A 15,886-nucleotide genomic window follows, 5' to 3' on the forward strand; every position below is an offset into this window, starting at 1 on the left:
AGAAGGAGAACCTGGATTCCTGACAGAAAGAAATTGTGAGATAACAATGTTGTCGTTCCGAGCTCTAAGTTTTGAGATATTTGTTACACAGCAATAAGTAACTAATACAGTTAACTAAACCCCATCTCCCTTTGGAAGTAGACTATAGAAGACAAGACATTTGCCTCTGAGAGCACTGTCACACAGAGTGGACAGAGTAAAGCCATGATGGTTTTTAGTGAATGCACTCCTCTGTGCCGCTTTGCTTTGTTTCAACTCCTCTTCAGTGAGCTGATCTTGTCCCTGAAGGCTCTTAGTTCACAATGGGCTTTTTTTACACCTTGATTTTGTTACTTTTTCTGGAAATGAATTTTTCAATCTCATATTTTATTTGAAAACTGCAATTTGCAAGTATTTTAGCTAAGAATTATCCCAGACTCCGATTTATTATTTTGTAGACTTATTATTTTCTGCCCCTGCTTTTCTCCACTGTCTGCATTCCTCTGCCTTTCTTTAGAGCTTTTGTTAATTCTTCCAGCTTTTGGTTGAAGCATAGGATTCTACTTGAGTAAGACCTCAGTTTGCTCCCATATTTCAACATCCTTTTCTTTTCTTTTTTGGCTGGAACTACATTTCTTACATTATAGTCATTGTTATGAAAGCTTGTGCATGACTTCCTTTTATTTCTTATTTAATTAAGATGGAAGGAAAAAATTCCACTCTAAGAGATAGACCATATGACTACTATTAGTAGTTTCTATTAGGAGAAGAATATTTGCATTACTGTTTCTAGAAATTTCAAAATACTTAGTTCTTTGAATAGCATAGGTAACCTGGATTTAGGAGGCTTTAAATTAGAGGGAGACTTCTCCCCCTCACCCAGCCTCCAGAATGGCCATTCCTTGGCTATATGGGAGGATTTACAAAGAGAAGAAGGGAGGGAACATTTGGGGTACTATTTTACTTTGTATTCCAAGTTCTAAGAGAGACTATTTGGAGTAAAATATGAAGTGACTCAAAGAATATTTGACTGAATCAAGAATATAGACTCTCTAAATTACAAATCATCATCATCATCATCATCATCATCACAAAACAAACAGAAAATACATTTCCTCCTAAAATATTTAAAGAGAAAAGCAAGCCGTAGCAGAAAAATGGCCTTAGAAGAACATGGCAATTTATGTCTGCTACCAAGAAAAACACACATGAGATTATGTCCAATAAGTGCTTTCAGGGGTCCTAAAAGCTGGCAGCCTGTCTTGGAAGGTTTTCACTTGCACTGATATTTTGTCCCTTTCTAAATATGGCACAGTCCTGAAGCAATAAACGTACTTTTCACCAAACAGCAGCAGTAACTACAAAGACAATTGCATAAAAGTTCTTTAAATTTTTATTTGTTTTGTTTTATTAGCAACATCAAAAAGGCACATGGCTCCTAGAGAAGCTGACCAAAGACTTGGTCCTCTAGCTCTGTGGCATCACTTGGAGCTGTTCCTCAGAGCAACACAGACAACAGATATGTATACTTAGGGATGAAAGACACTCCTTTCCAACTTTAAAGAAAATATGCAGGGATCTGGGAGAAGGCACATGATGTTTGTCAAGATGCCACCAGACTTCCTTAGTCAAACATCCCAAATGAGAAAAACACGGAGGCCGGCAAGGACCAGGTGCAGGAAAGGTAATGATAAGGAAGGCTGGCAAAAGTAAACCCTCTGTGAATTCAGCCCCAAGAAAGTGGATTTCCTACAGGGTGTAAGACCTGTTTAGGCTTAGTTTTCATAAATGATAAAGAGACACAAATTAAACTAGTGGCCATCTTACCATTGATGATTCCTTAGAGTCTTTGGAGTATGTAATTCAATTTAAACTTGGAGGCTGTGTGCTGTCGGGCAGACAGAAAATCCACCTCAGGTGTGAAGTAGCTTTCACACACTCACTGAAGACTCCGGCAGAGACCAGGCATCTTCAGAAGCACCAGAACATCTGGAGGCCCTTTCCATTGTCATTCTACATGAGTAAGTCCCAAAGTACATTTCTAGAAAAGAGGGGAATCTTCAGCAAAGACGCAGCCTCCCTGAGGCATACATGGCGAGGGTACTGCCAAGAAGCAGGGTGACATCCTTGCTGCTTCTGGGAGAACAGATCTCTTTAGCCTGGAAAAGACAATTTTCCTCAAGCTCTCCTCTCCTCATGGGTTTATCTGGAACTAAAGCTTGGAAGTCCAACCCCTAAATCTCTCCTGAGGTAAAGGCACAGAAGCGAGACATAATAGGAGAAGGCAAGGGAAGAACACAGAGAGAGCATAAATTGAGATTTCTCAAAAGATTCTCTCACCAAATTCCTTTCATCTTAGTGTCTATTTTGGAGTCAAGAAAACCAAGACACAGGCTTAATGACCGAGGGCATACAACCAGTTACCAACAGAGCTGGCTCCTTTTGCTATAGCCTGTGCCTCTTTGTTTTTCTAATCTCCAACCTCTATTCTATTTGAAATTGCCCTCGTTAATTGGCACTTGTGTTTCTGCACCTAGGGTTTTAGACATATATGGAAACTTCTTTTAAACATGTTGATCCACTCAGGGCTGAATTATTTGTGACAGCAAGAATAACTCCACCCTGGGGCATATCCAGCAGGATGAGGGATTCAGGGATAAATCATGTAGTGTTTCATTCCTTCTGGCTCGTGATGTTTTCACACAGGAGAAATCAGCTTCCCAGGAGCACAAAGGCCTCAAAAGGCCATCCTAAGGTGTCTGTGGAGGGAGGAAGTCAAAGCCCACAGACACTCTGAGGGTGACCTTGGGGATCTTGATTCATCACACGCGATGATGTATGTGGAGTGGGTAATTTGGGAGGGGCAGGTTAATGAGTTCTTTTTATGTAGGTAAGTCTGGGGTCCTTAGCATCTGCTGGCAAGGCCATGTCCTCCCACCTCACCTCCTCTGAGAGTCACTATTCAGCTGCATCTAGGCAATGAAGGGAATAGAGAATGGTGTTGCATCTGATTTGAGTGTAATCATTACTGTATCAGTGTGCAAATGACATGTTCCAACGGGCAGTGCAGGAGTGTGCAGGATTGCCCAGCTATCTCATATGACACAGGCATGGTCTAATACTTCCTCATATTCTTTCTTCTAATAATGAATTGCAGAGAACGAGATGTACTATTGTGCTTTATAATTCAGATAGACAATACAGGTATTGGCTAACTTGGTTTGACATGATCAGCTGCCCTTTTTTTTGAAGCCAATCTGGCAGAAAAGCAGTAGATTATTGTGGGAGTTCTACTGGCCCTTCCAACAGTCCATTAATCAACAGCAAGATAGCCAAGGGACCATGTTACTTCACTATAGCACAAAAAGGTTGTGATTGTGAGTGGGCTGAGTGGGAACAAAGTTCTATCATTCCAGTTCTGATTGATTAATGCTGAAGTCACTGCTAAATAATGATTACCAGCCCCAGGCCCCACAAATCATTCATGGGAGTGAAGGGGGACTCAGTTAAGCAAACTTGGGCCAGTGAACACAGATTTTTCTTGTGGTGGGGCAGAGAGCAGGAAGTGGGGGTGGACAGAGGTGTGGAGATGGGAAGGAGAAAGAAAACTGGATCTGACTGAATAAGCAAAAAGAACTGCAGTTGGGGTTCTCATGGTCCCATGGACACTTCCCTTCCTTGTACTGTGGCCTTCTCCCTGCCTCTGCACTGCGGTCTCTCCACTGTCAGATTAACTCTTAATGCCACCATCACGAGTACAGTCTTCTAGCATCCTTGGGCCCCTCCCTCCAGATTCCCACAACTAGCCAGAGTTATTACCAACTCCAGGGACTTAGCCCTCCCTCTTTAAGGTTTTCCTACCCAAACTCCCCAACTCCCCCCTAATTCCTTCCAATTACTTGTTTCCAGCAAAGTACATTCCATAGTGTTTCTCTTGTCCTTTTTTTCTCTCTGTATCTCTTTTTCATGGCTCCCATGTCCAAGTATGCTCATGCATGGAAAGATAACATTCTTCTACTTAGGTTAGATGACCTTTTCAAAAAATGTTTGGTGTATTTCCACTAATTCTGGACATAGAGTAAGTAGGAGATTAGAGTCACAAGAATGTTTTGGATAATATCAAGTTTAAATACTGCTTTTCTGCTTGTAGTTCTTTTTTTTTTTTTTTTCTGCTTGTAGTTCTTTAAGACATATCCAAACAACTAATGGGAGACAAAATTTTAAGTGAGCTCTGGTTGCTTTGGTGTCAGCAACCTCCAACACTGCATCTTGCCAGCTTTCCACTTGGTAGAAGGTGCTTCCTAAAGATGTACTTTTGTGAAGTCAGAACCAGCGTAGACTGAGCCAAATCCTGATTAAAATTCTTGCTGGCTGCTCCTTATGCCAGTAGAGTCCTGTGTTTCCACTTGTTGGAAATCTATCTGCCTGTCAATGTAAGAGAACGCCAGTACCTTTTTGATATTACAAACTCACAGTGTTCCTCTTCAAGAATGCCAGCATTCATAATCTTTAAGTCTCAAACTTTCAAGAAATAGGAGAAATTGAATTTCTCTGCATTTTATTATTTTTTTTATTTCTTTTTTTTTATTTCTCTGCATTTTAAAGTAGAAATGGTAATATTACATAGCCATAAGTTTCTATAAAGTATGGATTGGCAATAACATTATTTATGCTTTCAAAAATGGGCTCCTTCTAAATTTATGCCTATGTATCAGTCATAAGCTATGTTTCTAATACATTCTTTAGCTTCGATCTACTTTTTTCTTATCCCAGAAATTGTGAATGATTGCTGTGCTGCAGAAATCCACAGAAGTTTGAATTGAAATGAAATGTTACAAAACTTGGGTAGACTTAAATTATAATGTATTACTGTGAAGAAAACACTCTCAGTTGCAACATCTCTTACAGGAACAGTTTTTAGATTTTCTAGATATGACAAAGATTTACAAGGCATGATTTCACAAGGAGAAAAAGCATTTTGGCGGGAACTCTTTTTTGGAGGCAAAATAGGAAATCACAAGAGTTAAACAGATGAACTTCTGTGGAAATCATCTGTTAACTTAATTGAACAAAAAGAAAACCAAACACACGTTTGTTATTTAGTTTCTAGTATGAGGTTTTTTGTTTTTTGTTTTTTGTTTTTTGTTTTTGGTAATTTTTTTACAGAGTTGTTGTGGGATCTATTATTTGGAAAACATGCTATTTTAACTTGGGTTGTCAAAACTTGATCCTAGTAATATGGTAAGAAAGGGCACTGGATTAGATACCAGATGGCTTGGTATGCTGCTACTCACCAGGTTTGTGACAATGGCCATTTCTCTTCAATACTTCAGACCTCCATCTTCTCATCTATTCAGCAAGAATAAGAAATACCTGAACCCTTTGCCTCTTAACATTGTTGTGATGATCAAACAAGGTCCTAGTTGTTAGACAATTTTGAAACTATGAAGTGCTATACAATATGAGACGTTCTACTCATTATCACCTCAGAATTCCTCCCAGATTATATTGCCTCAAACGCATTATTTAGGAAAAGTACAAACTTGAATGCCATATGGAGTCCTTGTTGACACTGCAGATGTTAGTTAATTTTAGATTCTAAAAGAACAAAAGAACAGAAGCACTACCGAGCAAATTAGCCTCTCTTTAGCTTTTTCTTCGAAATCTCCTATTATACAAACACCAAACTAAAAATGGCAGGCTAAATATTATAGAAAATTACATCATTTGAAGCATTGAAATTCTGTATATCCAAGCCCTTTTGCAGAACACAAATTCATTCCCTCCAAAGAACATTGCCAATGAATTTAATGTTATAAGATAAATTGTGGTTATTTCTTCAGGGACCAAGTAAAAGAATTTTAATCTTAAACTTTAACTTTAAATAACAAAATGGCAGGGAAAATATAAAAGTCTTAGAAGAGTCACAGAAAGATCTGAAATCCAATTTGGTGGTCATAGTCTCTCTCACACTAATGGAAAACTAAACTAGGCTCAGCCAGCTTGGGCTCTGATTTCGAAGACCATATTTACAAGTGGGAATTTCTCTGTAGAACAGGTGTAATAGACATACACATGACAACTGCTTTTACAGCTCCATTAGTTTGGGAATACCTGTCCTGATGAGCCTCATGTGTACCATCTGTAAGACATCTCTTTGCACCTTGTCAAAACGTCCTTCTTACACATGCATAAGCAAGAGGTGTTTTCCTAAAGTATATGGATGGCATCTGTCATTCTGTTTGTTTGTACACAACCCACTAACAAAAAAAACTTTGGAACAAGCTGAGCATTTTGTGACTTGAAATTTTACTCACTTATTTAATTTATACTTATTACCTATAAATATATATGTATTTATAATGGAAGCAATGAAACAAAAAATGTTTCCTATCAGAATATATCTATTAGATGACCTGAAGCAATTTTAAAAATGGTCCTGTGAATATTCTGAGCCTCAATTGAAGTATAATTGATGCACTATGTTACATTAGTTTCAGGGATGCAACATGGTGATTTAACAAGTCTATACATTATGCTATGCTCCCTACAAGTGTAGCTACCATCTGTTGCCACACAATGCTATTACAATACCATTGACTACACTCCCTATGCTGAGCCTAGATTTTCAGTACATTTTTTCAGAAAACTGCTCACTAAGTTTCAGTACCTTAAGATACTGACATAATGTCACTCTAATTAGAAATAATTTTCAGAGACCTTAAATGTTTCACCTATAAAATATGTGTTCCTCTAAAAGAAGCAAAATTTTCAAAAAATGTTTCTACCTATATTTTAATAATTTGGTCAGTACTATATGATATGGTATTTCAGAGTGTGCTCTGACATGGACTAGAAATATTAAAAACAAACCCAGGGAGTAGATTTTATAACACTGCTTATTATGGAGGCTGTCTAGGCTGATTATTTTAGTATTAAGTACACTATTAATCGCTTCCCTGTCCTGCCCATATGCTACCTCTTTTAGCACAGAAGGCCTAATAAGACAGGTGTAACTTGATTCCATGTTACATAGTTTTCTCAAACTGGAACAAACATTAACCCCCCAAAATATTTTACCCTTGTGAACAACTTTGGATCACTGTAAATGATTACAGACCTAAACCTAAATGGATTCAAACAAGTTTCATTCACTGGTAAAAATGAACTGGAACTGACCCCCAAAATAAATTGGCTTAATTCCCTGTAAGAGCAATATGAATCAGGTTGCCATCTGTTCCCTTCCTTCTTTAACTTCACCAGTGGGCTAGGTTTAAGCACAGAACTGGAGGAGTCCTTCGGGGAAGGGGAGGAGGACTCTGGCTTGGTATTTAGACGGGTATGCTGCAATGGTAGAGTCAATCCAAGTGCAAGACGAGAGGAGTCTGGGAATTAGCTGGGGAAATCATGTAATTTGTCAAACCATGGAAACAACATGAATTTAATTTGCCTAATTTTGTTAGAAGATATTGCATCAACTAAAAGTCCTTTGCATGCCAAAGATGAAAAATGTAATCCAAACTAACTTAATTAAAAAGGTAACTTATTGGTCCATGTAACTGAATAACTTAGAGAATCTGACTCAGGTAAAGTTTGATCCAGGGCTCAAACAGGGTGACCTGGGACTTGATTTCTCTCTCTTCATTTCTAAATTCAGCATCTTCAATATTGGCTCCATTCTTGGGCAAGGTTTGTCTTCAGGTACCCAATCTGGATGCAAGCCACTCCATGGAGTACTTACCTCTAGGTTCAAATTCAGAACCAACCTTCTAGTAGGTCTAGAATGGATTACTGTGGCCAGAGGAATAGGATATACTAGATGACCTACACTAAGGTCATATGTTTCACCCGTAAGGCAGTGGGTTGTAGACATCAGTCCTTCTCCAAGCCCAGGTATGGAGATTAAGGGAAGACCATAGTCCCCAGAACAAAATGGGAGTTATCTTTCCTTACAGATACTCAGGGATCAGATGCACAAATAATCACAGCAAGTATTATTTTTCACTTAAGAAGGAATTCTGCTGACACAAAAAGAACAAAAATATTAATAAGATTTACTATTATTTACAGGTGATTCCATTTTTTTTAACCTGGAAAGCCAATACTAATCAAAATCCAAACAGAAATTTTAAAAAATTGGCAACTGTTCTAACTCTCCTATGGAAGAATAAACATGTGAAGGAGAAGAAGGAGGAAGAGGTGGAGGAAGAGAGGAAGCAGTAAGGGAGGGGGCAGGGTAAAGGAAGGGGAGGGAAGAATAATTCTGGCTATATCCTAAAGAAAGAGTCCAAGTCTTACCACCTAAAGGGGGAAAAAAAAAGTAATGGCCAAAGGGAGACTCTAGAATCTTTATGTGAGACATTTTAAAAATGTAAGATAGTTTCAAGTAGAGCAGCAACTAGACACTCTTTCCAGAGATTAGAGAGCTCCACAACTTGTAGGTTTTGTCATTCCCAAGGAAGAGAGCTTTAGAGCTAAGAAAAGCTTTCTGGATTGCTATTAGCTGTACCTTGTCAACTTCATGGTTTATTTTTAACACTTTATCTCATGCTATAATTATAAAAAACAAAACAAAACAAAAACAAAACACTTCCACACACATGGAGTCAAACTATGTGGAAAGGTAATTTTATTTTCTGATAATGATAATAATATGGCTGGGCATTTATATATATACATGTATATATAAATGGCAGCTCTCACTGCCACATCACTTGTGCACATTTCTGTATCTGTAAGTGTACTCCCAACAATTTCATGTAAATTAAGTACCCTAGGATTTTTCCATCCTTGTCTCATATACCTGGAACATAGTAAGAAAAAGTCTTTAGAGAGGGTAGTGTAAAAATAGCATACTTACTTTATATGGCCTAGTTATAAAGCACATTTACCAAAGCCTACTTGTTTCATCAAAACTATAAACCTATTTTCCAAAAGCAACTATGGGAAAATGAAGAATTACTAAGAGAAATGAAAAGAGATGCTAATGAGAATGGCCAAGGAGTATTTGGCCCTGAGGCTGGGGTAGCTCTAAGAGCTGGTTGGGGCAGGGTACACCCTACAAGTTCTCACCTTCAAACCCATCATCTTCATCTGAGACTTCACACTAGAGATGCTTCTATATGTTGAATTAAGAAAATCAGGTATTTTCTAGAGCTTGCAATTCATTACCTGGAGCACGATTCAACTGCATTTTAGTCTATTTTTTTCTTCTTTTTTAAAACAGCATGACAACTATGGTTGGTTGCAGGAAAGGCAGATTAAATATTTTTTAAATTCCTTATTGAAAAAAATATAAAAGCATAATTGACAGGCTGAAGAGTGAGGAACTACTCTTGATGGAATGCAAGAGTCAATGCCTGGAAAGCTGAGGTTCTAATTTGGAAACCTAGTCACACTATCTTAGAACATTCTTTTAGAAGATTTTATTAAAGTATTTGTAAGACTCCTGAGGATTTATCCTAAGGCTATACCTGCAGACATATGTGCTGGGTTATACATTATAGCATTGTTTGTAATAAATAGCAAAGACTGGACACAGCCCAAGGATTCATCAATAGGGGAATAGTTAAATGAACTATGGCAGATCCTGTAGTGTAATGCTATGCAGCTGTTTAAAAGAATGAGGAAGCTCTCCTAGTACTGATAGGAAAGATCTCCAAGATACATTGTTAGAGGGAAAAACAAGATCCAGATCAAGGGATAAAGTAGGCCACCTCTTGTGTAAGAAGGGGGAAGAGAAGAAATATAAGAACTGCTTGTATCTGCGTAAAGAAACACCAGAAGGATACATAGAAAAAAATCAGTATTGTTATCTCTACCTATCCAGATGGGTGGGGTAGAGAACTGGGTGAAGAAGCAGGAAAAGATAAGACTTTTCATTATGTTCCTTCTTATTTGGATTTTTGAAATGTAAATGTACCTGCAGGTCAGATAGAAGTTATTAAATAAATACCAAAAAGGAAAAAAGCTTGAGAGAAGTCATTCAGGAGTCATATGCTAATTTCATAAAAGTTGCAGCTGCAATTAAAGTGAAAACAAAACAAAAGACCCTAAATCCATCCTCGGCCAAGGGCATACTGTTGGTAGGTTTTGAGTAGAGTGCTGCAGCTGAAGCTGCAGACCCTACTAACTTCCATTCTTATTAGCTGAGCACCTTGCCTCTCTGTCCATCCTGACTCTTTTTAGCATCCTCTTTTTCCATAGCCTTCTTACTTCTCCTCTTAAAAGAAGTAACAAATCAGGAACCCTGGAAGATGCTGCTGACATCTATTATTATACTTTATTCATAAGGAGTTAAGGTAAACTGGAGTGTGGCTTACTGCACACATTTCACAGGTTTTGAGAAAATCTCCTAGTTACCTTCCCAAGAAGGCAGGACTCCTGATTTGCTTGACTAGACTGGGGTAGGGAATCCTTCTCGGTCCTCTCATAATCTATATGCAGCTCTGTAATTGTGCTTAAAACCTCCTATAGCAGGGTGGCTGGGTGACTCAATAGGTTAAGTATCCAACTCTTGATTTTGGTGTAGGTCATGATCTCAGAGTCATGAGATGGAGCCCCACATGGGGCTCTGCACACAGTGCAGAGTCTGCTTGAGATTCTCCCTCTGCCCCTCCCCATTACCATCCTCTCACTAAGTAAATAAATATATCTAATCTTAAAACAAAACAAAACAAAAACACTGAAACCTGCTATAGAAGTCACCAGGGTAGGAGGCAGTCTTCACCAATATACTGTGAGCTTTTGAGGCCAAGGAATCTGTCTTATTCACTGAGCTTTGTATTCTCAGAACCTAGCACAGAGCCTCCACAGATACTGTGTGAACTCAGTAAACTGGACTTTTATCCACCTAATGGCTTAGACCATAATCCAAAGCCATCATTAATATCTTTCCCTCACTCAGTGTCATTAAATCCATCAGTAAGACCTGTCGGTCCTATTGCCAAACATACTCCAAACCAGCTACTCTTTACGATCCCTAGCACTACCCCCCTAATTCAGACCATCAACATCTCTGGTCTGGCCCCAAACAACCGGTCTTCCTTCTAATCCACTCTCCCACTGCCCCCAGAATATATTCTCCATATGACATTAGAGTGATCTGTTTAAAAACCAAATCAAATTAGATCACACTCCTGCTTAAAATTCTTCAGTGGTTAAAAAAAAAAAACAAAAAAAACAAAACAAAACAAAACAAAAAGACTTCAGTGGTTTTCTATTACAATTAGAATAAAAATTTAACTCTTTACCTGACCTTCCAAGCCCTATATGATCTGGCCCCTGTCTGCTTCTTTGGCTTAGCCTTCTAACACTGTCCTTCACTTCCTCCATTCCACACAGACTGCCTTTCGGTTCCTTACATCTACTTTGTTTACTCCTATCTCAGGGCCTCTGTGCTCTTCCTTTTGCTCGAACGGCTATCCCCTCTTCTTCTTGTATGGATGCCTCCATGTATCATAAGTCACACTTTACATCACTTTCTCAGAGAGGCTTTCTCTGACCACTCCAGCTACATCAGCCCCACACTCAATATTGCTCTATTTGTAGCACCTTTACCTGTGCAGATTAACATCTTTACTTGTTGCTTTGTGCTTATTGTCCTCACTATAATGTAAGTTCTGTGATGTCTCTTGTTTGCCACCATATGATCAGGGCTTAGAACAGGGTTGGACAGGGCAGCCCAGGTGGCCCAGCAGTTCAGCACCGCCTTCAGCCCAGGGCGTGATCCTGGAGACCCAGGATCGAGTCCCATGTCAGGCTCCCTGCATGGAGCCCGCTTCTCTCTCTGTGTGTGTCTCTCATGAATAAATAAATAAAATCTAAAAAAAAAAAAAAAAAAAAAGGAAAGGGTTGGACACACAATGGCTCTAAAAGGTTTTTTTTATCAAATTAATGAAGGTGCTTAAAATTAATCATGTATAGAATATTTATTTCATTTCCCTAGAGATCTTTTAATGTAACTATTCAATTGAAAAGGTAATAACAATGATAAAAAGAAATGAGGATGTCATGATTGGCTTTTTGAAGAAACATGGTAGAAAATAGTATTAAGAGAATTAATTGAGAGAACATGATCCTACCAAAAATGATAATTTCTGTTATAAACCAACCCAGGAAAGGAGCAGGCCCAGGCACTGTGTCAGGTAGATGGCCAGATGTTGGTTTTGTTCAAAATCTATCAGAAGATACAGCTTTGTAATTATAACATCTAGTATCTGTACACTGCAAACCGTGTTCACATTTATAATTACTTTGTTTGATCACCACAAGAGTCCTATGAGATAGGGTATTATTATAGCTGTTGTTATTACCGTCTCAGATTAAATAACTGAGGCTCAGAGAAGTTATGTCATTTGCTTTGGCTAACACAGCAAGCGACGAATGAGTTGTTTTTAGATTTTATTTATTTATTTGACAAAGAGAGTGAGAGAGAACAAGCAAGGGGAGCACAAGCAGAGGAAGAGGGAGAAGCAGGTTCCCTGCTGAGCAGGGAGCCCAGCCTGGGTGGGACTCCATCCCAGGACCCTGGGATCATGACCTGAGCCAACGGCAGACCTTAACCAACTGAGCTACCCAGGTGCCCCGATGAATTAGATTTTTAAGCTAGACTTAGATCCTCTGACTCAGGTCTCCTGCTCCATTCCACCACTCTGTCTCCTCAGTGTGATAAATGTATGCGCAACATGGTTTGGGAGATCAAAGTAGCAGAGAAAGACTACATGTTTCCAGAGAGGTCTGGGAAGACTTCATGAAGAAAAGATAAATGGGGCTGTGAAAGCTAAGCAGGAGTTTTCAGGTGGAGTAGTAGGCACATTTCAGATTGATATCTGATGAAAAGCACAGAAGGACAAAATGGATATAGCCTGCTCTATGTGGCAGGAACAGAGGAGTCCAGATGGGGAGGTTGGGCCATACCATGAAAGACTTCCAGTGCCATTTTTAAGCAGTTGGGCAGTCCCTGAAAGCAAAGGATTGAAACAGTCAGATTTGGGTTTTCAAAAGAAAATTAAAGTGGCAGCTTGGTGGATGAATTGGAGCATGAAGAAACAAGTTAGGAGTATTTTTTTTCTTGGTGATCGTGAAAGCAAGATAAGTGTCTGAATGAGGATACTGGAAATGCAGAGGGCTGACTTTAAAATGTGTGTGAGTAAGATTCACTTCTGGGGAGGTGTCAGAGAGGGAGAAGTAGTGATTATTTTTAAAAACTTGTAGCTTATATGACTTGGTAGATGATCACTATTTCAACCAGAAGAAACAGAAACTGAAGGAAACAGAAACATGATTTCAGAAGGGAATTGGAGGTAGGAGTTTTCTTGTAGAAAAGATAAAACACCGTCTGCTCCATCTTTCAATCATGCTTAGTTTGTGGTGCCTGTTTGCAACATCCAGGTGGATAGGTCAAGCAGGTAGTTGAAAATATGGGCCTAGACTTGGAAAGCAAGGTTAAAGCTGGAGATCTCAATTTTGGAGTCATTACAGTACAAATTTGTATTAAAATTCCTATGCAAAAGGGCCACACAGGAACTTTTCTGGGGTAATGGATATTTCTGTTTTACAATTGAGTGGTTACAAGGGCATGCACGTCTGAAAACAGATCACACTATACACTTAAAATGAGTGTATTTTGTTGAATCTTAAAAAACACTAAAAGTCAAAGTGAACTGCCCTGTAAGTTTGTTTAGTAAGTTCTAAATGAATTGTCTTTAAAAATTGTTAATCAGGGGCGCATGGGTGGCTCAGTCGGTTAAGCATCTGCCTTTGGCTCAGGTCATGATACTGGTGTCCTGGGATAGAGCCCCACATGGGGTGGGGGGGGGAATCCCTGCTCAGTGGGGAGCCTGCTTCTCCCTCTCCCTCTGCTTATGCTCCCCTTGCTTGTGCTCTCTCGCTGTGTCAAAAAAACTAAAACTAAAAAAAAAAAAAATTGTTAACCCATTGTTTTAGAAAAACAGAAGAGAATGGAAAATTGTTCTACACGTATCAGTTAAAAATGAGTGATTGGCAGCAGGGAAAGCTGCCATGGTTCTGGCTGTTCCAGATACCATGCTAGATATGCCAGGTTATGGGCCATTTGGGAGTTCTCCATTCCAAACCATATTCCCTCCCTAAACCGCCCTCCTCCTTTGTCAGCCCACCCTTGTACCACCTGGGGTGACTTCCGCACTTGGGAGTAGCTGAGACAATGAAAGTACTTGAAGAATAGGATATGACATTGCTGAACAACAAATCTGTCCTTATTGATTGATTTTAGGCTTGTGGCCAATTTGGCTTCCTCATTTGGCACCATTCTCTCAGCATCATTTCTGAATTGTCCTTTCAGTGCTTAGCTTAAAATCTACTTTGTACAAGATGCCCATTTTTCATTCAGAAGAAAGAGGTGAAATTTGATACCTGTATTCAACTATGAGTGTAGACAGACACATCTACTCTGAGTTTACAATCATCAGATCTGTATATTTATGTTGTAATTTCAATTTTGTTATTTACTAAGTCTTTGAGATCTTGAAGAAAATGAGAATAATAAAATCCATTTTGTGGGGTAGTAGGGATTAAGTCAGATAGCACGTGTGAAAGTGCTGAGTACGGTGTTGAGTAGATGCTCAATAAAAGGTAGATGTCTTGTCAAACCTAACTATACTTTCTGAGTTAGTACATACCATAAATTTCTTGAAAGTAAAAAGTTTTCTGCTCTCTCTATCCCATCCTAACTAATACATCCTCAGTAGACCTCGGGGAATGATGTTCATGAAGCTGGCAGGTGAAGGATAAAGTTGAAAAAGATTTGCACAATAAATCATAGATGAGACCATTCTGGTGAGATGAGAAGAAAGGAACTCGACTCAGAGGTCGTGGCAAAGGTCTTTCTTCATATTTCCTCTTTCCATTCATTTAAATTTTTATCTTGCCAAAATGAGGGGACAGAAGGTCTCGTCTTGATGAGTGGAACTGCAAGACTGCGTGCCAATACACCTGGTCTTGATTCATGCCAGCTGGGAGAGAAGCTTGGCTTCCCAGTGTTTTACTACTGTGGTTTCCTGGGCTGGGCAGCTGGGTGCCTAATAATGATAAAAACCATAATAATACTTCATAATTACGCACTGCCCTTTGCCAGAACTTGGATTTAATTACAATGACTATGACAGAACTGGCAATATCTCGCTCCCTGTTGGGGTGCAATACCCAAGGGCCTGGAAATATGAAGTGAAGTGGCAACTGCAACCTTCTCCTGCAGGGCCTATCCTGGCAACTTACCCAGAATGCTCTGGGTTTACAGCTCATCATCAGAAACAAAGAGTACTTTTAAATTGCCCACATGCACTTGGCATCGTCAAGTAAAATAGTGTTTATGAAGCAACTACTGCCACCCACGGGGCACAGCACCATGGAAGCCCAGGCCCGGAGGGGACCAAAGGAGTGACCTCATTCATAACCTCACCCCTGCCATGAGGTACCACTGCCATTACACTCTCCTAGCTCAGTTCACTGACCTTCCCATTCTGATTTGGGCTGAGGATGCTTTTGTGGCAACCTGATTCAGCTGTCAGGGAATTCACCGTTTAACACTTATTTTGCGAGCACCTATTGTGAGCCAAGGCACTGTGGAGGCATAAAGATGTATAAAGTATGATCCCTGCCCTCAAAGTAGCTAGCTTATCTTCTCATTAAGGGATTCATGTTCAGGCAGCTGTAATATAGAGGGATGTCATGGTAGATGAAAGGGAATGAAATTATGACACCAGGTGAAAGGGTCAGGGCCATTCCTTCTTTGAGAATAAAGAGAAAGGATGAGAAGATTGTGGGGTCAGGGTGGGAAGGACTTGAAGTGAAGAGACAGGCAACAATGTGAGGCCCTTATTACCCTCTGGTTATCTTGTTCACTTACTAGCTTACTCATACACTGTTT

Source organism: Canis lupus, chromosome 10 (genome assembly GCF_003254725.2).
Source record: "Canis lupus dingo isolate Sandy chromosome 10, ASM325472v2, whole genome shotgun sequence".
Lineage (NCBI taxonomy): Eukaryota > Metazoa > Chordata > Mammalia > Carnivora > Canidae > Canis > Canis lupus.